The sequence below is a fragment of the Amblyomma americanum genome, chromosome 1 (genome assembly GCF_052857255.1).
Source record: "Amblyomma americanum isolate KBUSLIRL-KWMA chromosome 1, ASM5285725v1, whole genome shotgun sequence".
Classification (NCBI taxonomy): Eukaryota; Metazoa; Arthropoda; class Arachnida; order Ixodida; family Ixodidae; genus Amblyomma; species Amblyomma americanum.
The window spans coordinates 353434565-353460084 of NC_135497.1; positions in this window are offsets into that span (position 1 = coordinate 353434565).

Here is a 25520-nt window from a genome sequence, read left to right on the forward strand (position 1 = left end):
TCGACGGTGCTCAGGTTTCTCCTTTGTGCGATGAAGGTGCGCGGGGAAACTCATGGTGACGTCATTGCAGGAGAAACTTCATATGTGCGCTGCATTTGTCTGCATGATGCCCTTCGTCTTCCTATGCACAACGCTTCGTGAGCATCACCTTCGCCGGCATTCGTTTTCTTCCTTGAAACAACCGTTTATTCGTGGGGAACATATTGCCCCTGTACGTGACGTGACCACTGCGGCCTCTGCCTGTCGCTGTGCACGGCAGAGAAGTCTGAACACTGACGCCACTTTAGTCGGCGGTTACGTCACCGTTTCAAATGCTGGCGGAAAAAGATTTTGAATGCTTTACCTACAACTTCCAAACATTCGGCTGGTTAAAACTCATCGAATTCTTAAACCTGTTCACTTGCCCTTTAAGTTCATGACCCCCGGAATTCCATCAAGAATATCCCACATTTGTCTTTGAAAATACTCCGGAGCCGAAGTTACGCCAAATGGTGGCCGCTCACAGCAATAACGGCCAAACAGAGTATTGAATGTTGTGAGCAGTTCACAGTTCCTTGCTAACCTCACTTGGTTGAAACCAGAGTTCGCGTCGAGTTCGGAAAAATTAACTGACTGCACCAGTGAGCAACCAGCCTGTCCCAACGTCGCATCCATTCGATAAGCTTCGGACAACTTTGCGTCTCGTAGTCCAACTACAAAACGGTCGAAAAAGAATCACCCGCTTTTTTATCTCCCCGTAGTCACACCTATCCGCCAGCGTATGCAACAACATGCTCGACTGGTTCTTGGTGGCGGCGATGGAAGCACCCGCTTTCGTAGGCCAAGTTTCGTGTGGCAACCAAATCGGTATCGAACTGTTTCTTCGCAACGTCGTATTTCTTCGAGTCTTCCTCGCACAAGATGAAAGTCTTGAAAATGCTGCGTGCCTGTCGTCCCATCGTGTACAGCAACGTACGCACCTGAGCCTCTTGAGGTCGCTCATAAAGTCCTGAGGCGAATCGGTAGTAATCGAATTCTTGTATCCACGCCGGCCATTCGGACGTCTTGTCAAAGATGAAGCTCGCTGGTGGCTGCACTAAAAAAGGCTGGGAAGAAACATTCGTTTCTTGCGACATTTTGCATTGCTGCTATCCGGCTGGTATACATTGATGCTGGCGGCCGGCAACAGGCAGCGATATCTGCAGTGGGTACACTATATTTTGGACAGCGACTCCCGACACAGTGTGGTTTCTTGCTGGACGACACCTCGATAATGACTCCTGCGTCCCCCCCTCCCCCCTGGCGAACGCCAAAGGATAAAAGACCCCGCTTTATTTCCACATGACAAGTATATACACAGACACTGAGTACGTCATGCACCTGCCGAGCATCACATGAGTACACGTGCACATGAGGAGCGGTATTGCCACAAGTATTACGAGGGGTGGCGGACAACAGAAAACCGTTGAATCGTTTTAAGTAGTAAGCTGCTTAACTAATTTTTGAATAATTATATTTCTAACTAGTAGAGATAGGCGTCTAGTTGGGATTAGAGATTTGTAGATGCTCGTTAGTCTAGCCATGCAGTTTTTAGAATTTCGAAAACGCGATTATTCTCTGCGCTGTGGCTCTACACAATTTGGCTACATCTTGCCAAAATACATGCGCTTTCGGAAAGCATGCAGGCAAACCCACCTTTCCATTGCACGTAGTAGGTTAAAAAAGCCAAATTTTTTCCAGCAACACCTAGCGCAAAGGATAATTGCGTTTTCTAAATTCTAAAAACTGGCATGGCTATACTAACGAACAGCTACAAATCTCTAATCAAAACTAGGCGCGTAACTCTATAACTTAAAAGATAATTATTAAAAATTATTTAGACACCTTACAACTTAAGATGATTCACCGGCTTTCGGATATCCTCCAACATTGGGAATAGTACGCCGGAAAACCCAATTTTTACTCCAAAATGCCTTTTTTTGAAAATTTGTGTCTTCCCTGAAATACCTGGTAGAAGTTTAAAGTTTGGGAGGATTGAGGACGCAAAGCCATTCCTCTTTAAAGAGGTTACGGTCGCTGAGGATGCATAACGAAGCATAATGCAGGCCTCACAAGCAAACTCCTAGCGAGTGTAGCTCAAAGCGCGATTGAGTGTTCACTAACCCAAGAACCGAGTGTGGTTTTAGAAGGAAAATAGCATAGTTATTTAAGAGTTATCTCACCAACTGCGAACAGCATGTTGTAATGAATAACTTGATCTCTAAACCGCAGGCCGAGCTGACTTCGGTGCCACAGGGCTCAGTACTGGGACCGAACTTTTTCGCTTTACGTAAATGACTTTCCGTCAACCTTAAAATATTCCCAACCATTATTGTACGCTGATGACACATTGTTAGTATTTATACGAGACTCAATAGGAGAACTAAACAGCAAAGTAAACTAAGACCTAGTTAGGGTCTTAAAGTGGTTTACTACCAACCAGCTAACTGTTAATACCCAGAAAACAAAACACACTGTGCTCAGCTCAAGGGGGAAAAATTTAAACTACAACGAAATCACCTTGCATGTAAACAATGAGCCGATACAAAATGTAACAAGTTTTAAATATCTAGGTGTGCATTTCGATTCTGACATGCACTGGAGAAATCACATAAAACAAGTTTGTTGAAAACTTGCATATGGATGTCACATTCTCTTGAAAGCGCGAGGCTGTTTTGATTGCTCTATTCTACGCGTACTATATTTTGCTTTTGTACATAGTCAGTTAAGTTACTGCATAGAATCTTGGAGCAACACATACCCCACATATCTTGAACCCATAGTCCGACTACAAAAGAGACCCCTAAGAATCATCACATATTCCAAACACAGTTGCCCTAGCAAGCCACTTTTTCAGACAGCCCATATTTTACCTTTACATTCAATTTATACGTTAAAAACTGCCCAGACAATACATAAAATACTGGAATCCAATAAGCCGTTTCACCAAAGTATTTTTATAACTACTAAAAACGACACGAGGTGCAAGTTCATATCATTTAAACTTATGCCGCAATACATACGGAAAAAGGACGACTGAGTACAACGGTGCACTAATACAGAATGGCTTTCCTAATGATGTTAAAATTAAAAGTAATTTTTCACAATCCCTCAAAATGTTCTTGCTGAGTCTAATTTTCAGGACGGTAGGAAGGTTGAATTTTGGACGGAATAATTGTGTTAAGGTTATGTGCAAAGAATTTCCGCACGAACTGCAATTGTATATACGGACATTTCTTAATAAAATTGATGCGCAAAGAGGGTGTTCCGATTTTATTTTGAATTTATTTATGCGAGAAGTATCTCTCCACTTGCTGTATTTGCAAGGTATCTTTGTGATGGACCCGACACTAGCCCTGGCTACAGGTTCAGTGCCATTGTGCATAGTTTTCTTGTACTTATTTCAGTTTTCAAATAAAAAAAAAACAATTTATGCGCCTTTAATTTCCTCAGAATAAACAGTCCAAAACTTCCGCTGGTATTCAGAAAACGAAAGGCGCAAAGTTTCTCCACTTTTTACGTGCATGCCACTGCCTATTAACAGCGCGACTGATGTCTTCAGTGACGCAGTGAGCCAGTCGCACTTTCTCTGGCATTTACACATAATAATTGCATAGGTGCCCCTATAATTTCCCCATCGTTACGCAACCGCTGAGGACGACACAGGAAGACGAGTTTTGAGTCCAGTGCTGGCCTTTCAACGGTGAACAGATACTCGCCTAAATTTAAAAGTTACTCAGTTCCATTGCGAGGCATGCCAATATTACTGTTATCCGTGGATTCCGAAAAGGCGATTACCTTCGGCGAGAGATGATCCAGAAGAATTTTTAAAATCAAGCTTGTGAACTGTTAAGTTTCGGCACCTCTTTGTAACAAGAGGTTCACAAATGGACGGTAGTAATACCACGTTTCGTTTTTGGAATAATGTAAATTTTAATTCTAATCAGCGGTGACATGCAAGGAATCCTGGCTTTCAGGGTGGGTTGAACAAAAACCACACTGCCGAAAAGCGCACGCAGCCACACAGAAGAGCACGCGTCACTGGTCGGCGAACTTGTCACTCCGTGTTTTAGTTGACACCTGAGCAGAAACGGAGAGCTGCTCAGCTCAGCTATTACGACGCAGCCTATTTCCAGTGCCAATTTCCACGCAGCTAACAAGATGATAAACATTCTGTCGCAGGGGAATCCTTGTGTCACAGGGAATGCGCGTGAAGGGTATATGTACACATAGTGCACATTGCCCAGTGGCCTGTCCCAAGGGGCGCGGCTGCTTGCGCTCCGCGGTGATAAAGTCTCGGATTAGCCGCCATACTTTATCAGTACTTTCACCTGAAAGCGAGGCTTCGGGAAAGCCACATCTTACCGTTTGAAGTGGTGGGCATGTGTTGTTCGACACATCAGTTGATTTCATACTCTTGCATTGTAGAGCCAGTGCTTCTTACTCCGCTAACAAAATTTCATGCTCCGACTGGTTTTATTGACATGGTCGTGTTCATTTCGAAAATTCCGTGGATTTGGGATCAATGTATTGATTTGTACAAGCTTAAAGCAGGTAGCAAAAAAGAAAAACACACAGAATAGAGTTTCTTATGACACCTGTTTTGAGTTAGTGCTAACAGCTTAAACATCACACATGTACGAATAAGACACAGCCATGAACTTTTCGTTGCCAGGGCAGCATGCGAGACGCAAAAATGCAAAATTGATTATGCAAAATAGTTAATAGCTTCCGACTTGATGCTCGGTGAAGTTTGACGAAAGTAAAGGACTGCAGATATCGGTAGGTTTCATTTCGAAGTGAGGCTGCAGATGACGGAAAGAATGGAATTAACTGGAGCGACAGGTCAACAATACAAAGATCCAATTGAGACTACGGTATTAAATGAAGTGCGATAGCGGAACCACGACAACTTCGCCTGGTCATAAAAAATTTCATGACGACAGGAGTGACGAATCAAACCTTTGTTATTTTATTCTTTGGATTCCTAAGGCGAATCCACACCCTACACCAATCATACATCGAATTATACGTGTTTTTTCAAGAAACACCTAAAACAATTAATCTACGTTAAATTTAACACAGCTGTGCTGGCCATGCACACCAGCATGGCGCAGCTCATCGATGGACCGAGCTGAGTGGTCCTGCACCTTTACAGCACCATGCAACACCAGAAGAGCTACGCTCCGACTGCTGCCTGGCACGTCATGAAGAGCCGAAAGACTGCAGCTGGAAGTTCAGGTGTAGCTCGGGAGGTGCTTTTGCGGATCCCAGCGTCGGCGTCGCAGGTCCGGATGACGAGGGCACGACGAGCTGCGCAAACGAAGAGAGCTCTTGAGCATCAGCTGGCTAACGCGGACTAAACGACGCGTTAGACAGGGGTCTCTTCATTTTGCGTATACGACAGTATATATGCGTCAACATGCCATCTTGGAGTTGAAATACTCGGCGACTTCGTGACTGCTGATAGTGGTTTTATTCGTTCCCTCTGTTGTTTATGCTGAGGTTATATGTATGGCATTCCTGCAATCAATCCAGGGCATGCTTTAGAGAAATTACAAGTGAACGCGGTGTATGCGAATAGTACTTTCAAAATCTAATCGAATATGGATCATGTACGCAATAATCAAATAGAATACGAATGAAATCTTTCACGAAAATCAGGTACTAGCATGAAAACTCGTGCGAAACCAATTATCGTGTGTCACAGCGAAGCGCTAGCGGTGGCGCTGCCGTACCGCGCCATAACTTAAGAGCTTTATAACTATACCTTTCAAAGTACGCAACACTCATCTCTACAAAGGAGTACGTGTCATGAAGGCAGCGTAATAGATATGTGACCATCACCGTCCTGTGTATGCAAAAAATTCAATTTGCTACTGTTTACGGCAGGGAATGAACTAATGCCACATCTCACTGCATGAGAATGGCGAGAACTACGTGTTAGTCATGGATTCCCAAACCTAAGGCAGGGCTTACAAACTCTGCCCGTGTCATGCCATATCGCCTAACTTTCAAGGCCACGTATGAATTGTAACGAACGAAGGCCACCTGAGGAGACCGCCTCGTCCCGGCGAAACTTCCCATCCCGAGCATATCGACTGCGGCAGCATGCTGTGCAGCACCGGAGTGCACCCTATTGTGGAAACAATCCACGTCCACCCTTCATCAAAGTTAGCGCCAGTTATTCGACAAGTATTCAAAAACTTGAAAACATACTTGATTCATTTCGAATATTTTTCTGAATGCACTATTTGATTCGTTCAGCGGATCGAGCAGGAACATGTGCAAACGGCGGATGCAAACATTATACCAGATGCTTACTTCTTTTTCTTTTGAGTGTAGCAGAAATTACAGCCGAATCCAAACCCGAAACGAAGCCACGACAGTCAGACGAGACCTAATGTCAAGAAGTATCGCATCACCATGTGGCGGCACACTCGCCAGCCTCGCGATGCCTTTATATACCTCTCCTTTCCTAGATTAGTGATGCAGGAATCCCACTGCTCACATCGATACATCACACATACTCACGCATCAAACTGTTCAAGTACAATAAAGCATCTCAAAAATCGAATTAATGTGGTTGAATTACCTAATAATTAGCCTACTCAAAATTACCTATACATACATGAGCACTTGTCCTTAGGAACCACATCAAGTCAAAGACCACAACGCATTCATCAGGTCCACCTCTATCCCGCTTAAACCCTCGAGCGTTTGCGGCCTGGTAGGAGTAGCCTGCTCGTCTCGCATTCCAAGCTAGGTCGTGGTTTGAATCCCACCCTATTCATACCGATTCATTTTTCCCCGAAGTTACTTTACTTTAACAGTACCTCTTGCTGGGCTAGTTAGTGTAACATTGTGTAACAAAAGATAAAAAACAGCGCTAATTTTGACACAAACCACACAGAAAGACCAGACAGGACGGGCGGTTGCATACATAAACGTGCTTCAGACGTTTGCGACCAATAAGATCACGCTAGCAACAATTGAACTCCTTCACAGCCTGCAGGTTCCGCGCGTAGACGGAGCAGCGTATATTTTATATGGGAAGAAAGAGTGTGATTGCACTGCCGTGTTTGAATTACCCACGGGAGGAAATATTGCTGCAACGTCACAACTCCATCCATTTGGAATTTCTCGAGGACGGCAACGACGGCACCGCTTCTTGTGTGACATGGGACCTTCAATGCTGGCGCATTAATAGAGGCCCCAGCCAACCCGTGCCGATGCATTCCAAAATGAATGCTAGCGCAGCCTAATGAAGCAATCCTGGTGTCGAGGATGGTGCACCGGCTGGCGACGATCACAAGCACAGAGATGCAGCGAGCGGGCTGCGTGGGTCTCGACAACAGGAGTGCTTCGTCAGGTCACGCCCGCATGCAGTTTGGCGTCGATTGGCACACGTTGGACAGGGGTCTCTTCATTTTGCGTATACGACAATAATATATGCGTAAACATGCCATCTTGCGAGCTGAAATACTCGGCGACTTGGTGACTGCTGAAAGTGGTTTAATTCGTTCCCTCTGTTGTTTATGTTGAGGCATATGTATGGTATTCCTGCAATCAATCCAGGAGTTGATAGTCAGTACCCGTGTCATGCCCCTTCTCTCCTTCATCGTATTTCTGCGCTGCTTCTTCATTATGCATCAGAATCAACTCGACCAGCTGAACAATCTGGTGTAATTAATTCTTTGTGTTTTATTTCTGGAGCTTTAAACATTGTAAATGGTTGGGTTGAGAAGTGCTCATTCAATACACCTGTAGATCATGTGCCGGGCCTTGTTTTGGGACACTGTATGAAGTTTTTTTACACCATTGGATCCCCCCTCATTTTACGAAGTACATCATCATTTTTCGAACCGCAGGTATTGCTTCTGCCAAAACGTACAGGGTTTATTTTTGTCTAAATATCTGGTTATAAAGCAGTGTTAGGTGACTTTTCTTGCAAACGACGCCGTTATTTCTGGTCCCTCACCTTTTGTATGTGTAACCTTTCTGTGAGTGTTTTTTTTGGAAGCTAGAGCTAAAACTTCGAGCAAGACACCGGCGAGATGCAACGCAGCAGCTCTTGGCAGTTCTCGTTTGCTGTGTGGGGATCTGCCCTGCAGTCCCCTGTGTAGACTTTCCGGCGATGCACCGTGAAGCAGCAGCCTCGCCTCGAGTAGGAGCACACTCCCTTGTTAGTTACCTTAACTAACGAGAGACTGCGCCAGCGTCGCAGCGCGAGAGCCTGCATGCACGCGGGAGAGGGCAGAAGGCGGTTCGGCTAGGATCGTCGGCGCGAGCGGACGTGTCGCTCGCGGCTCCGCTCTTCGCCAGTGGGGCGAGGAAGCGGCGGGAAGACTGGCTCCCGTATCTCGTACCGTCCGGCCTAGGAGAATATCCCTTGCCCTAGCGCGGGCAAACATTCGCTCGGAACCTTGCTGGTGAGTCGGACGAGCTCGATTCGTTATCGTATCTTGTTGCTAGCTGGCGTTATTGTTGCTGTAGCAATAAATGCCTCTTTTTGTCATCCACAGTGTGGTTTCTTTGTTCCCTCGGAGCAAGGTCCGCCGTGGTCGGCGTGCGTTCGGTAGCGTACGCGACCACCGCGTGGGGTCCGGGCGGCTTTGATCTGTGTACGCCACGATTAATTGCGAAGAACGTATTTATCTCTCCCCTATCAACCCCACATCTGGCGCCCAACGTAGGACCTGCTCTTTGAACTTTGCACGACTGTCGGTTCGATTCGATGAACGCTCTTTGTCCCGACTTGACAACTGCTAAACCTAGATTGAATTTTGAGCGCTACGCCCTGCGGCATGCTTTCTTGAGAGCGAGGTGTATTGCGCTGCAGTATGTCTGAAGTTTTCGACATGCTCAGCACGTTTTTCATCAAGTTTCCCTGGAGTTTCTTCGGGAGAATAACTTGGTCCGCATCGAGGGAGCGCGAGGGCTAGTGCCCGCGGAGTTGCCGAGCCCGAAGCGAGTGAGTATGGAAGCCGCGCGGGTGGTCCGAGTTTCTGTATATATTTTTTCTGCTGTCTCTTTTTTCGACTCTGGGAGTAGCGGCTCTGGGAACCAGGTGGCCTGGGTCGGCGGGTGCCGCTACGAGTTCGTTGGTATTAAAGCTCGGCACCGGGCGCCCCGACACCGTCTGATAGGGTGGGCGCCGACCCCTCATAAGCTGCTTTGTGCAGTGAGCCGGGTAGGACCACCCACAAGCTCATGTCTCCTCGCGGCTGCGCGCTCGTAATCCGTTTCGGGTCTTTGTTGTGGTCACGGTCGTTGTCAGTGGTAGTCACGCCTATTGCTTTTCGGAGCTGCTTGCACCACGTCAGAAGAGGCACGACCACCAGACCGTGGTGATGAGAGGGTGCGCACTTTCCTGCCCGCCCATTTTTTTTTGTAACCTTGCACGAACTGAGCAGTCTCGTTCAACTCAAGAAAGGGCTTATTTCACTCGACCTTTGCGTTTGCACAGCCGCCCGACACGTTTTGCTAGCGAGTTAGGCATTGTGCCACGAGGCCCTTGCTGATATCGTTTCCCCTCCCGTGACCTATGTTAAAGGCACGCTGAGAGCGTTTCGGTAATTTTGCAGACCCGGTGGAGCAACCCAGGCATGCTGTCCGGTGCACATCGTCTCGTTGCGACATACTGCGACGGAGCGGCCTGTATCCTGTTCGCCGCAACTATCCGGGACAGCTGTGGCGAGACCAGTCAGCAGTAACCTCCGGCTGCTGCTGCCCTGGCGACTGCTGCAGAATCCTGGCCTGCAGTTTTCCCACCGGCCTTCTATTCGCGGGCCTGCGGACACGGTAGTCCGCGGGCCATACCACTCGCCCCAGCGGAGACCTTCACGCTGCCTTCGGAACACCGCGGAAGTCTGCGTGAACGCTGACAGCGTGACCTCCGCAGCAAGACCTGCCTCAAATGCATGAAAACCAGGAGACTCCTCCATATCATGTCCTTTCAGGCGCGTGGGTCTGTTTTAGGTTGGGGGGGGGGGATGTGGGGATCTGCCCGGCAATCCCCTGTGTAGACTTTCCCGCGAATCAGCAGCAGCCTCGCCTCGAGGAGGAGCACATTCTCTTGTTACCATAATTAACGAGAGAGGGCGCCTGCGTCGCAGCGCGAGAGCCTGCTCGCACTCGGGAGAGGGCAGAAGACGGTTCGGCTGGGATCGTTGGCGCGAGCGGACGTGTCGCTCGCGGCTCCGCTCTTCGAAAACGGGGCGAGGAAGCGGTGGGAACACTGGCTCCCGTATCTCGTCCCGTCCGGCCGCGGAGCATATTCCTTGCCCTAGCGCGGGCGAACATTCGCTCGGAACCTTGCTGGTGAATCGGACGAGCTCGATTCGTTATCGTATCTTGTTGCTAGCTGGCGTTATTGTTGCTGTAGCAATAAATACCTGTTTGTGTCAGGCAGAGTGTCGTTCCTTTGTTCCCTCAGAGCAAGACTCGCCGTGGTCGGCGTGCTTTCGGTTGCGTACGCGACCACCGGGTGGGGTCCAGGCGGCTTTGAACTAGGTCAGTCGCGATTAAGTGCGAAGAACGTATTTATCTCTCCCCAATCAACCCCACAGCTGTCACAATTAATACGAGGGAAGATCCCACAGAATGCCCAGAGCACTAACCAAGTCTCGGACAGTGGCCGGTGTCGGGAGTCGGATTGCACGCACGCGGGCACTTTGGCCCACGCCCGAGCTTGTTCCCGGTCCCGTTGCGACGCCAATGCCAGGTCGCGAGTGCGGCTGCGTGCCAGCGCCACGAGTGGCCGAGCCCGCGCTGTAGCTCTCCTCTGCCGAAGCACAGCTCGGAGTTCGGCCGACCGGTCTACGACGGCTTGCTCCGAGGACACGCCCTATAAAGTAGGTTGGAATGTTGAAGGTGAAAGTTTAGTGAAAAATTAAGAACAATTAAGTTACACAAGAAATACATTTCAAAAAGGCCCCATGGTGCAAGACCGCAGGTGGGACCTCGCATTCTGTTATATGCCCCCTTGCCCCTCAAGTTGATCAGACCCTACACACCACTCTCCAGTTGCCTGCACGAAGCGCCGTCAACAACGACCAGTCCTAAAATTAAATAAATAAAAAATAACCCAATACATAAATGTTGTCTGTTTCATTACCTCCATTTTGTTAAATTGATTTCATTTTTGTAACCACTCCCCTCTGTAATGCCGTAGTGGCCCTGAGGGTATAATAAATTTTGTTTATTTCGGCAAAACTAAATACAACGTTTTGTATTGGACCCCAGTGGCTGTGCCCAAGGTGTTTTGCTAACTTAATGAAACCTTGCTAACTTAATGAAACTAAAATAAAAACAGCATCAAGAAAAACAAGAGTAATTTATGTAGCCGTCGAAGGAGAATACCACATAAACCCAATGAACAGAAGCGTGGCCTTTTGGTTGGGTATCCGCGTCGAGTTCGGTAGGTGCTGGGTTCGATACCTTGTGCTGCCGGATAGCCACCGGTTTTCTAATGGGTATAAGATTTCCCCCATCTTGGTGCTTGGCTCTCCTGGGGTGAGATGCTTGGGAAAAGGGCCTCTTCGACCAAACCGTTGAGTTGACGGGCCAGTGGTTCGGTCTGCCGTCAAGTAACCCTACATACGCCTCATGCCGAGAAAATTCGTCTGTGGCCCCTAATGTAAGGTATTATAAGGGTATTAATGTACATTACATTAATGTACGTTACATAACTATGTACATTAATGTCTCAACAATCACTTCACAGAAGAAAACACGCAAGCAGAAATACTCTTTTAATTAAGCGTACAATGCGGGTACAAAAAGCGTTTGTAGTTGTCAACGCAAACCCACTGATGCACCCAAAGACGAATCCCAATGAGCCAACAAAACAGTGAATGATAACCTACAATAGAAGACAGACAGCAGATCCTCAATAATTCTGATGAATAATAATGTTACAGTCCAGCCTACTGATCAACATTGTTACCATCTGATGGTGAATTTGTCTTCATTAAACAGTATATATCCAACATTCCGCGTTTCATTGGGTTCAGTTTCCTAGTGCACACAGAAAAAAGCGTAACAACGCAGAATAACAATCATCACAAAGTGCTGGCATAGTGTATAAGAAAAAAACATCGTCTTTTGTGTGAAGTCTCATTGTAACGCTCAGTAGTCGCGTTTAAATATGCTATGAACCAGCCATAAAAGTTACGGTAAATATAAATTGTCCATGTATGATCCATTTACAGAATCGAAAGCAAGCAGCCTGAGGTGTGCAACCCATTTCGAGAATGTCCACTTACCGGGAGAAGGAGCGCAGGAACGTCTACGCAAATCAGCGGCCCTAGACGCGACCCAGTTGGAGCCAGGTGCCGCCACGTCACGTCCGTCCGTTGTACCCACTGGTGCCGCAGCCGCAGAGCAGGGTGTCGTGTGCCGCGCTAGCAGCGGCAATGCACGGTTCAGCTTCCTTGTCGAACGGGTGTACCAGCAGCAAGCAGTGTGTGTTGCTGCAGACGCCGCAGCCCTTTGGCCCCGTCTGTAAGGTGCCAGAAAGCGTTCTGCTTTCGCCACGGACGATGCTTTGCTCCTTAATTATATCTGGCTGAAAAAGGGCCTGCAAGCCGTGAGTCTAGAACCTTTCAGCAGCTGCCAGATGTTGGGGCTCTTCCGATTGCCCGAAGTCGGCAGCGCGTGTACTGTACGTCCTCACTTGAGATCCATTAAGAAACTCAATGTGAATGAGCGGCCAAAAATGCCTGTTCAAGATGCACCGTAGAATATATTCAATGCGATCCTGAGGATTCTGCTCCCTCTGGAAAAATGTTGGGGGGGGGGGGGGGGGGGCGGGGGGCAGAGGGCTGCCCCCCCTGATCCGCGGTTCCTGAACACACCTTAAAAAGTGCGTTAGCCGCGCTCCAATGGAGAACTACAGACTGAACAAGAGCTATTCGTTGCTGCGCCGTTATGTGTGTTTGCAATAATGGGCACTTTGAACAGGTTCAGGACTTCTTCCTTGCCTATAGTTCACTCCGCAAACTTTTTGTGCATATTTGGTTCTTTTATTACTGGTTTCCAAGGACGAGAATTCACACTTACTATGCAATCTGGCAGTAAATGGCAGCTAGCTATTTTGCGTAACTAGACCTTATGTATGGACAGCATTTTTCTTTGTGGAAAATTTTTGAAATAAGTTGTGAGAAGCCACCCATTATTTACGAATTGCAAGCAGCCTGGATACCTTGGTGAACGGACTCTAAGCCAGTTGAAATCGAGTTCTAACGCGATCAATTCATGTACAATGCTCCCAGAACAACGCGAAGTAAAAGGGGCACGCGAACCCCGGTATATATATCCAGTGTTGTAGACGTTACCGAAAAAAAAGTAACTAAATACGTTACTCGCTACTCTAAAATAAAAGGAACGCGCTACCGTTACCGAAAAAAGTACCGCACGTTACTCTGCCGTTACTTCATGGCCACTAACTTTAATTAGTCTTCGTCTTATGAACCGATAACAATTTTATAAAGCTTACATTTCACATAAAGCGTCTAGCTCAAACAACGATTTCACGCGAAGTCCTGATTTAACGATTATTTTGCACAAATCTGCAGGAGCTTAGCAATGTTATAGTGGCACATGGTGAAACCATTTTCTGCATGTGACATTAGGCACAAAATGACACATCGATATTTCTAGCTTCACAAAGAAAACCTCGCTGCACTATCTACCAATTTAAGGTAATTCTGAAAACAAATGTGATATTCCAAAATGCTCCGCATGCTTCCATTCTTTAGAGAGTTTTGTGTGTGAGTGGTTTGGGAAGCGGAGGCTGTTGAAGGCAACTGTGTGAATGAGTGTTCATGCACGTGTTTCGTGCTTGATGCATATTCTGTCCTTTTAAAGCGAAAGCTTTACTGGCCGCGAAATTGCGATTTCGCCGTGGCGGTGCTCCCAGGAAGCAACTGACGTCACAACGCGCGCCTCGCCGCGGAGCAGAACCGGGCTGGCGGCGGTTGGCGCACTCGGCGCGAAATAGAGACGGTCCAAGTCTCCGCCAGTGCGGTCAAAATGCGCCAAACCCGCCGAACGTGTCGGCAGTCAAGCGCAGTTGGATATAGAGGGTTTTGTTTTCGCCGACGTGACGTCGCCGTGCAGCGTGCGTGCGCGCGTTACGCCAGAGTATAAACGTAACAGAGCCTGCGCTTAACCGCTAATCAACGTATCCAGGTAGCGGGATCTATGGGAGCCACTGAAAACCCCGCTCACTCACTGAATAAAAAAAATCAAACCTGTGCCGAGGCTCCGAATCGAACCAGGGCATTTGGCGTTTGACACGGAGACGCCCTTTTTTTTAGTTGCTGCATCGTCAAGGGCAGGTGTTTTCTGGCATGCATTCGAGCCGCAACAAGGGTCGTCGAGAGCACCTATACGTGTTGTTTATTTACAACATTACTTTTCGTGCTCTGCGCTTTTTTTAAAAAAAAAGGGAGGGTGGAGTGGGTGACAATTGGAACAAACAGTAACTGGTAACGTGACACCTCACGTTACTGAAAAATGTTAACGGAAGGGCGTTACCCGTTACAGTTACGAAATGGTAACGAGTACGTTACTATGTTACCGGAAAAAGTAACACGTTACCAGTAACGCCGTTACCTTAAACACGTTACCGGCGGCACTTTACATAGCCAGCACTGCATAGAGATGCTTTGTACGACTGTAGCAAATGCCGAAATCACAGTGGCGCACTTTTCAAGTGAAACCTGCGCTAAGCTAAATAGTCAACAGCACGCCATCCCAAAGCATCAAATTCGCAAATACCCGCTCACTCCTAGACCTGCGTTTCTTCAGCTGTCAACAGGACAGAACCATGGCTGGCTGTACTGCGTTATTTACGGGATGCGACATAATCCGCGAGTCGGGTTCCACAGCACGCTCTCGTCGAGAATGTCAAGACGCATATATTCCGCCTGCATTTAAAAGATCTATAGGCAATACCTGATTCGTCGCCGTTTTTGCGTCTGATCTTCCTGGCAAGTCGCTAAGAAATGCAGTGCACGCTGGGCACCCCGAGCCATGTCGCCACTGCCGACTCACAACGGGTACAACCTATGAGCTGGAGGCGACCATGCACCTCCAGACTATGTACACTGTGGTTGGCTCATGAGCACGTGAGAATAGCTCACTTGTGGTAGCCGTCGCGTGCGCTGGCTACTGCAGGAAATAGTCAGATGAAGTGTGGATTCCAGTAAGCTATTCTTACTGTGCGCTGTGCTCTGGCCGCCGACGTGTCTCAAGTCAAAGAAGCCCACGTTGTCCTTACGTTATCAAAATAGCTCGGCGGTTGGACCCTGCAGGCACACCGAGCTTAAAGGGGTGCAGAAATGGGTACAGAGTTGCGGAGGCATCCGCATTTTCCCTTTGAAAAAGGTCTTTGGGCCCAGTATTCATGAAAATTAGCTTAAAACGTAAGCGCAGCATTAATAATTACGAACGATTTTGCTCCGGCAGTTTCGGACTTGGTCGGCGCCAGCGCTGAAATGAACATTGACGTGACGGTCGACCGGCCAACACCGTCGACGGCAAGCGCTGCTCATTCCAGCGAACAACCACTGGGATCGGTTACGTCACAATAATTGGGGGCAATGGACCATGACTTCACTTCATTCATGTCCATATGCCGAGCGGCTCCTCAGACAACATTTAATATCGTAATAAATTATGTTCGACTCAATGCTTTCGACAGGAACTTGTTAGAAGGGATCGCCCATGAAACAAAAAATATCGTTTGTGTGCGTTATAAATTTTGTGTCTGTACCCCTTAAAGCTTCCCAAGAGTAGACCGAGATTCTTGCCTCTGAACGAATCCCGAAGGCAGCTTCCTGCCTGGTCTGCTTGCATTCGCCAAGGACACCGTGGCTGGTGCTTGGGACAAAAGGGTCTGTGCCAGCTGACTACTCTGCATCTTGCGGGTGATGACTCGATGACTGGTGATAGAGCAGGTGGTTCCACGTGTGGCTTCTTTCTTGGGAATGTCTCGCTGGAGGTGACGGCGGCTCAAGCGCACCATGCCTTCCGGAAACGATCAAAAACGACCTGGAAATTTGAAGAAGCCGACATGGGTGCACTGTAACAATTGGGCTGATCTGCTGGCAGATATAAGTAGCTTTCTTTAATTTAAAGAACAGTTGCAGGCAAACATGAGTTACAGGTAGACTAGGGGAATAGCATTACAAATTTTATGAGTATATCACAACAAAAAACAAGGCTTTGGTAAGCTAGGAGTGACGTCTAAGTCAAGAAAACAGTGACATACATGCTTGTGTTGCACATGTACGTGTGAGCGCTGTGCCGAGTACAAAAACAAAGAATGAGGTGCACTCTGTGGTGCGGTGCAAGGCACGTATAGAATGCTATGCTATATCAGTATGAATGTGTATTGTACGGTGTGAATGGAGCCAAAAACGGACACGAGCGGATTGAGGCACACTGCCTGCGCGGCGGGCTGCATGCACATGAGTGCGAGGTCGAGGGATTTGCTTGGTGCTTCGAGTGGTCAGAACGGAAAGAACGCAAGGATGACGGAGCAAAAAAAACGTCTCCGGCTCATTGCCAGAACTGCAGAGCGCATTGCCAAATGTGAAAGGTGCAGTGCGCGACGGGCAATGCGGTCAGAACAGCGGCAGGTGAACTGAGCGAGTATAATGGCACGTGTGGCAAACGCCAACGTTGCAAGGACTGCAACAGCGAGCAGGCGACATGTACAACGCCTGACAAAAGTCTACTCGCTACAGTGTTTGCTTCCAGCCATTTAGTGGAGGAGTTAAGGCACCCGTAGAACTTCAACATTCGGTTAGGCGAGAAGAGCTTTTTAATCCAGCACATATTTTTATTTTTCATTGTATAAGCCACAGACCTGAACATGAGGCACGTGAGTTCACGCCGCGGCTGCCTAGGTATGACGCGTGGAGGGCTGCCGCGCGTCCGATACGGGCGGCCATGTATCGCGCTGTGCCCAAGGCACACTGAGCCTACACGTCAGTGTGTCCAGATCAAGTCGAGCGCACGCAGGTTGGTTAGGCAAAACCTTTTAAGGCGCAGCAGAACAAGAAAGTCAATCCGACAAGCGGGAGTATATTGTCTCGCTTTTGTCATGTCAGAAATGGTTTTGGCGATATATGTTCGGTTTCATTCAGCCGTGGAACAACCACAGCACCACCCAGATAGGGCAGGTGTTTTAGCACAGAGTTTCAGCGTAGCGCTATTTAGTTGAGCAAAGGAAACCGTCAAGAAAACTAACGTTGTTGAAAATTTTACCAAGCGCCATCGCCTCCCATGTCGCATTGCATGCCTAGCGGTTTCTGCCCACCAACGCATCTCAGAAGCCATGCGTGCAATCTGACCGCACTCTCCTCATCCCCTCCCCCCTTTACTTTATTGCGGAAGCAGTAACGTAAGTTTGGGAAACTTCTGGCGTCTGTATGAAGCCTCCACGCTCCAGAAACAAACTACCAGCAACCTCCCCGCCACACCACTCCACACTCATGAGCAACTTCCTGTGCCTATGCAATGTAGGAGGAGGAAAGAACATTTATTGAGCTCTCAAATTCGTTTTTGATGGCTTCAGATGGTGTCTTCCTTCTTCGGTTGACACTCCATTTTTTTACAGGGTTGGAGCCCTTGTCTAAGGCTCCACTGAGTATGGCTGCGCCTCGCACTCTGTTTATCAGACCCTTTTGAGTCTCCAGGTGTGTGCTGGTCAACATACCCTCCCACTGCTCCATATTCGGGTTAGGGGCTCTATCTTTTGACAGGCCCATGACGTATGACAGTGTTGTTTTGTCACCCCATCATGGGCATCTTGCCTCGTACTGTGTAGGAAACATTTTGCTTAAGATATTTATGCTGGGGAAGTCTTCTCTTCGAATTATTCTCCATCCAGCTGCCTCTTCAGTGCTTAGTCTGGCGTTGGGTGGTGGATATCTCTTACAGCTTTATAGTATTTCAGTATGTCTGAATATTTAGGGTTACTGGTTCGGGTTCCTCGTGCCTCTATGCATAGGGTGCTCGGCTTGTATGCCCTCGAGCCACTCTATCAGCCACTTGGTTTCCCTTTACCGCTTCTATGCCCTGGTATCCAGACAATCGTGTGTTTAATGTTTTTTTGTCGGCTGGGTGGGTGTCTATAATGCGTAGCGCTCTGCTCCCTATTCTGCCATTCATGTAATTTCGACTTGCCGCTTGCGAGTCTGTTACGACTGTCAGGGATCTGCCGGTAAGGTTGCCTTCCGAGATTGCTAGAGCTATCGCCGTCTCTTCCGCCTCCACTACCGTGCCGTCCTTTAATGACGCGCTTGCAACTTCTTGTAGGTTTTCGTTTACAACTGTGGCCAGTGCACCGTTGTGGTGGTCGTATCTGGCAGCGTCGGTGTATGCAACGTTGCTTTTCTAATCTAACCTTTTTTGCATGTGTTCGGCCCCAGCCTCTCTTCTTGCCTTATGTAGATTTTGATCCATATTTTTTCTATGGGCGCAACATGTATTGTGCTCCGATACTCTTCAGGTATCTCTTTTGTGGCCTCGAGTTAATTTACTAATCCTTCACTGCAGTATCTCCTTAAGAGTGCCCTTCCTGCTTTGGTTTTTTTTAGTCATTCGATTTGGTTGCTCATTATTGCCTCCTTTAGCTCGGCAAATGTATTATGTATCCCTAGAGCTAATAGTTTTTCGGTTGATGTGCGTTGTGGCAGGTGTAATGCTGTTTTGTATGCCTGCCTTATTATAGCGTCAATTCTTTGCTCTTCATGCTTGGTGTAGTCTGTATATTACTCTGCTGATTACGAGGCTTGTGACCAGCTGGAGCGTGTCTTCCTCTCTCATCCCGTCTTGTGTTTATCACGCGTGCTACTTACACCGTGGTGTTCTTGAGTAGTGCCAGAGTGTGGTTGCATCTTTGATTGGACTGGAGCCACATTCCTAGTATTTTTACGGCTGTCTTCTCTGGTATCGGCTGCCCTTCCAGATAAACCCTTAGCTTATACGCTTCTTCTTGCGGCACCGTCTGGTTCATCTTGCCTCTCCAGACTCTTAGCAATTCTAATTTCTCTGCAGAGCAAGCGAGGCCTCTTGCTTTTACGTATTCCTCTTTGCATGTGGCCGCTTCCTGTAGCTTCTCTTCTTTTTCTCCAAGCGCGCCATGGTTTATCCAGACCGTTAGGTCGTTGGCGTACATCGCGTGTCTAATTCCTTCTATCTTTTCTAGTTGCTTGGCCAGCCCGATCATTGCTATATTAAAAAGTAGTGGTGAAATTACTGATCCGTAGTTTGCAATGAAAACTACGAGCACGAGGCGCAAGGCTTGCACAAGGGCGCTCTTCGTGCACGCTCAGGAGCGAAAGACATTCCACACACGTGCAAGCTGCCGTCGGGCGCACGTAGCTTCCAATGCATAGCCACAGAAAGCTTACCCCTAGTACTGATACAGGGCTGCCCATGCGCCCACCGCCTCTTTCGATCCGCCTGTCTATCCCAACACCGCCCAGCTTTAGCTTCCAGAAGCGCGATCCACCACACAGAAGAAGCACATGCATCAGAGGAGCAAAAAAAAAGAAAAACGTGAGAGCCTTCTTAACCACGGCCTTAAACATGAAAACTCGGTAGCGTTTCAGTTGCCTGCTATGGTGTCTACAATGAGTGTCTAATGTTGTTCTTTATACACACAAAGTGTGTATAAAGTGTTTTTTCCTGTCTTCGTTTTGCGTTGATGCAATTTTCCCCCACCGGTTGCATTGCCCTTGCATGGTATGCATGAGTCATCACCTTCTAAAATTTGGAGTAACTTCCGTTGTATTATCATACAAGATCATACTAATCTGACCCACCAATCCACCCTAATCCATATTTTGGGCTAGGCGAACTTCCAAATTTTGGAGGTCCTCAGGTTTCAATACTTGGCGGTGTCTTAGGTTCATCGGAGGACATGTGTTGTTGATGACGTCACGACCATATGAAACGCATTCATGGATCACGGGGAGTCATACCACTAATGGTGAAGTGGTGCAGCGGGTTACCGATACGACCCTGCCCCGGCAGGTGGCTGCTTAAAACAAAGCCACTCAAAATCAGGTGGGCAAGTTGCCACCTGCCACGGTGGGCAAGTTGTGATGACGGCACAAGGTTACGTGACCAGAATTTACCAATTAAAAATTTCGTTACTAGGAAACCGGAAGCTGCAAGCACTGTAAACATGAATACGGCTATATCTGAGTAAAAAGAGAGTGAGCTTCCCCTAGCGTACTTACTTGTTTAAAAGGGGCTGCGCCAGAGGAAAGCTTACTAATTTTCTTCCCCTTTATGTTTAGAATGCGACGACCGCCTAATTGATACTGTATTAAAAGAGACAACGAGACTAAATTAAGGACGCAATGGGAAAGCCCGCTATCTTCCAGAAGCACCACCCACCAGCCACTCGCGACCGATCTCCACCCACCATCATCGTCCAGAAAAATTCTGTCGCGTGTGTGAAGCCTCAGCTTAGAGCAAAAATATTCATTATACCAAAAGCATCAAATCAATCACCAAAGCTAAATGCAACTGCTATCGCAGCTTTCTCATGCCAGGTGTCACGATCGTCCTGCCAATTTTTTTCATCCCCTTCACTCCTTCCGTAATGGCGTGGTTGAACCGTTCACCCAGACAAACATTTATTGCGCCTCACTTTTAATAACCTATCTAAACCTATAACTGGGCGAACATGACATTCGCATGGCTCTGGTCGTATACTTTGGTACTATTCGTAGGTCCAGTGGCTCTATGTAAGTTAGTAAAGTTTCTTTTAACCGATCTTTAAGCAAGTCATATACACAACCGTTTGTAAGGCATTCATTGTAGATACAGCAACAGCCTGCATAGCGCAGTTTGCATTGCAGACGTTCCATTGTTCCCCTAAAGGTGTCACCTGAGCAGCTTGTGGGGAACCAACACTAGACAGCATGGTACACGTTACGACAAAAACCAGTACGCCACGTAAGGCCTGGCCAGAGCACGGATGCCCGAGCCTCGAGCTATGCGACAACAATTGGTATCGAGAAACTGCTACGCATTCCCCTCGACGCTGCATCTTCGCCTCGCTAGGAAAAGCTTCACGGCGCTGTTACCCAAAGAAGCAGAAATTTCAATCATGCCTTACACATCATGAAGGGCATTCACCTGGGTTAACGGTGAAAAACTGAAGTTCAAATTTTTAAAATTTTCTTCGACTGATCGCTTTGATCGTCTGAACCAGAGCACACAGATCGTGTAGGAAACCAATTCAGACCTGCTTGTGAGCGCTAGATGTTGCGCCACCGTTCGGGTAGAAAAGTCACAGCTGCAAAGTGTACACGCACAGATCGTGTACGAACTCTGAATCTCTGTCGGAACATGCGCCGCCAGACCGAATATGTCAGGCGCTTGCAGAGCGGTAGCGTGACGGAAACAGAACCTGAAAGCCTTGTGGCTACCACCGACAATTTCCAATGATCGGTGTGTTTTATTTATTCCACATCATAAATTTACGCAAAAGTACATGCACATTACATCATCAGGCTATTCGCAAGACAACAGCTGCTTGATCGGCACCGAAACATGCCTTTAGAGCTTGACCAGTGTAGTTCCCAGCCAGTAAGTCTACAGCTGACACTGTCACTATGATCCACGAAAACATTGCACTATCGCCGTGCACACACACTTTTTCTTTTCCATTGTTTCCACTGATTAACACCAGCGCTGCATTTGCAGAGCACAAAACCAGACCACCGCGGCAATGATCAATCGTCAAAAATTTGCAAATGCAAGTGCAAACACCGCCGCGAACATATCAATGCTCAGTGCTGCTTACGCATCAGTGCTGCTTACGTACCGCGAAGGAAAGGTCCGAGACTCCTGCTCATACTCCTTAACTTCGTCAGCTTGAACCTTTTGCAGAACTCGTGCGCAAGAACATCATAGCACTGCCACTTTGCTGCTTCATCGCCCGGAATCAGGTGACTGCGACCAGCGGCGCAGCGCTGAGATGGGTAAGGTTTGGCGACGTGCTTCTAGGCAAAAGGGGTCATGTAAAAAATTATCTGCTAGCTACTGCTTGCCTGTCCAGTGCGCCCTACGGCCTGTTTCATCGCAGTCGCCGTGCAAAATGGCTTTGTCTATTCACTATATATTTTTTTTCGTGCGGCATCGTCGATGCTTGTATACTGTCTCATCGCAGGACCAGAGCATGCGGCGTATGTGCATGACTTGATCGCTAACATTGATAGTCGCCAAGGGTTAGCCTGTGCTGGCATGGTTAATACGGCGCCGTAGTCTGGCTACTGCGCGTAATAGCTGCAGCTACTTTGACGTGCGTTTGAACGATTTTAACGGACCATTGTTTTTTTTTGCCGTAGTGACCGTGAAGCGCTGAAACCTGTCACTTGAGTAGACGATGTATGCACTTTTCCTCACAGCGTGCAGATGCTGTCAGTGGGCTAGCACTCGACCGTTATGTGCCACTGCGTGCAATGCGCGTCTCAATACATCGCATATGTCGTGCTCATAGAAAGCCTTGTACTAACTTTATTATTTTGGTTGCGCTGCAGCTGACATTTGGTGTGAGAACACATCACGAAGCAAAGCCGAATCGAGGTCGTGTCGGTTTGTCTATGATGCATGCATAATCAGCGATATTGCAAAAATAACTAGTATAGAGAACGATATCGACATAGCGACTGCAAAGATACAGGCGAGCAGAGGTAGAAAGTAGTAACCGCAAGTAGCGACAGCAGACAGTTTTTTCATCAATATTTGGTTCAACATTGGAAACGCACCTCTTCCATTGGTAGGACGTACCCCACGTGATCAGGAGCACCCGCACAAGAGCTCGTCTTGACGCGACCACTCGGACTTACTTTAAGCATGAAATTTTTTTAGCTCTAATCTCGGCAAACTCCGGCGAACATCGTCAAAAGCTGAAGAACACGAAGCCGAACCCGAACGTTAGCCCAGACCTGAAGAGCATGAACTCGAACGTATCCGAAACACGTATCTTGTCTGTCCGAATGGGATTGGGCAGAAAAATAATTATTAGGGTTTGAACTAGGTTAAACCTATTATATTGCGAAAGCATTCCCAAATCACCAAGGAGTTGCCGCGGTGGCTCAGTGGTTATGGCGCTCGGCTGCTGACCCGAAAGACGCGGTTTCGATCCCGGCCGCGGCACTTGAATTCCGATGAAGGCGAAATTCTAGAGGCCCGTGTACTGTGCGATGTCAGTGCACGTTAATGAACCCCAGGTAGAAATTTCCGGAGCTCTTCACTACGGCGTCCCTCATAGCCTGAGTCGCGTTGGGAAGTTAAAACCCCATAAACTAAAGAAAAATCACCAAGGTCAAATTTTGGCAATTGTCCGGGACTAGTTCGGGGGTTGCCAAATCTGCCAAGGTCAAAACTCGAAGGTGGATGGACAAAATTTCGGGACTAGCCCGGGCCAAATTTCTATGTGATCACCTTCGTGTTGGGCGCGGTCAATTATGGCTAGAAATTGATTTTGGCCCAAATCTGCCAAGGTCAAATTTTTGGTCGTGGGTGGGTCATGCTTTGGGGCTGGCCCAGGGTGGTCAAGGTGCACAATGTCCAGCGGCCCGATTCTCGATATTCGCCGATCCTCCCCAGAGCGGGGCGTACCCCTGACTTGTACATCGTTGCGGCGTCAGACTAAATTGCAAAATAAAGAAGTATGAAATAATAAATACTGTCGTCTGCTACCTGGTGCGAAGTACAAAACACACCGATGCTCTAAAGTCATGCCTGAAGCCGAGCAGCTGCGGCGCGTACGTACATGCGTACGCGTCGCTCAGTATTGCCGAAGAGAGGGAAGTGAAACGCGTAGCAGCGGCGGTCCTCGCGTAACAGCCACACACTTTCGCTGGGTGATGGTGCTGAACGCGACGTGCTGATGGTGATGGGTGATGGGGCTGAACGCATGCGAAGACCTTACAAGCCGGTCGTCACGGAAAAAAAATGAGCTGCGGTTCAACTACTGCTAAACCTGGTTAGAGAGCGAAAGCTGAGGTGTATGCGGCAACTAGACTCGGCTTGGCGTCTGTAACGTTGTGTTCCGCACACTGGATAGGGAGTGCGCCCACCCTGCCACCCTGGCAGGTGGCAGTTAAATTAATCGCTGATCGCGAGAGGTTGGTCACCCAATGAACGCTGCGGCCTATTGCTGCAGTGCCGCGTGTCAGCCGAAAAAGTTGCCCGCCCACATCTCCCTCTCTCTCTCACCGCCGCCACGTACCTCAAAGCGCGATTGAGGCGTCCGTACAATGACAGAGAGCCAGCCACGCGCCTTCCTTTCCTAAATATCATCGGAGTCTAGAACGTTGTCAACGCTAACGGTAATGAACACAATGAACACAATGATAGGGACATTTCACTCTATAAGCGTTCGTTTCGGTCCAAAAGAAGGATGCGTTCGTTTCACATTTAGCAGGCAGTGGGCATCGTCAGCTTGTAAAGGATAACCGGGAGGCGGCGCCAGATGGCGCCACTTTCCCGTCAACAGCGCGCGCTCCTTGTTCGCCGTGACCAACCAGCGCGCTAGGAGGACGGGCGATGGTAGGCGGTAAGCAGTAGCGGCACGCACTATGCTGGATGTGTCTTATATCCTGCGCAGGCGGTCACACCGTCGCAGTATCTCGCGCTCGAGTTCGGATCCGTAAGTAAGGGAACGTCACAGACCAGTGTTCCCATCTGCGCCGTCGACGTGACGATGACGCATCGCTGGGTCAGCTGGGCGTTCACATGGTTGTTGTAACCATGCAAACGGCGCTGCCAGCCTTAGCATGAGAGAGTTACAGAGAATAGGCAACCATGGAGGGCGAACTTCCGCCACGCGCTCAGATAGGCTGTTTTTATTGGTGGCACTAAGTGTCGTCAATGGGAGAGTGGAATGGGAATGGGAAGCTGCGCGAAAATCGAGTTGAGGGCAGCATTTTGTTCGCTTGTATTTTAAAATTTATTCAATGAATAACTCCCGTCCATATGCATCGATTCTCGTAATTCTTTCTGATTCAGCATCTGTGTGACATAAAGAATCCAGCTGAAGTGTAACCGGCATCCGTTCAAGCATTGTTCCCAGCCCCTTTAATGATACCCGGGGAAATGATATTTTTTATCTATTCCTGAGCGAAGTATTTTATGGCCGAACGGCAATGGTCGATGATGGTATATCGGACCACAACCTTATATCTTTTTCCGGGAAAGTCCCTGCGGATAACCACCAAAATCGTAGAGCCGAAAAAAAATGGAGATTTCACTAAGGTAGATGATGTTGCGATCACAGATTATTTAGACACAAACCTTCAAATAATTCAAAATAATGTTGAACTTTCATGGCAACATTTTGAGGAGACTGTAAGGTACGGTACAGAGCACTCTGTCCCTTTAAAAGCAGTTCGAAAATAACACCTGAGTCCTTGGATAAATCAAGATGTTATTTAGGCCCAGCGCAAAATAAAGAC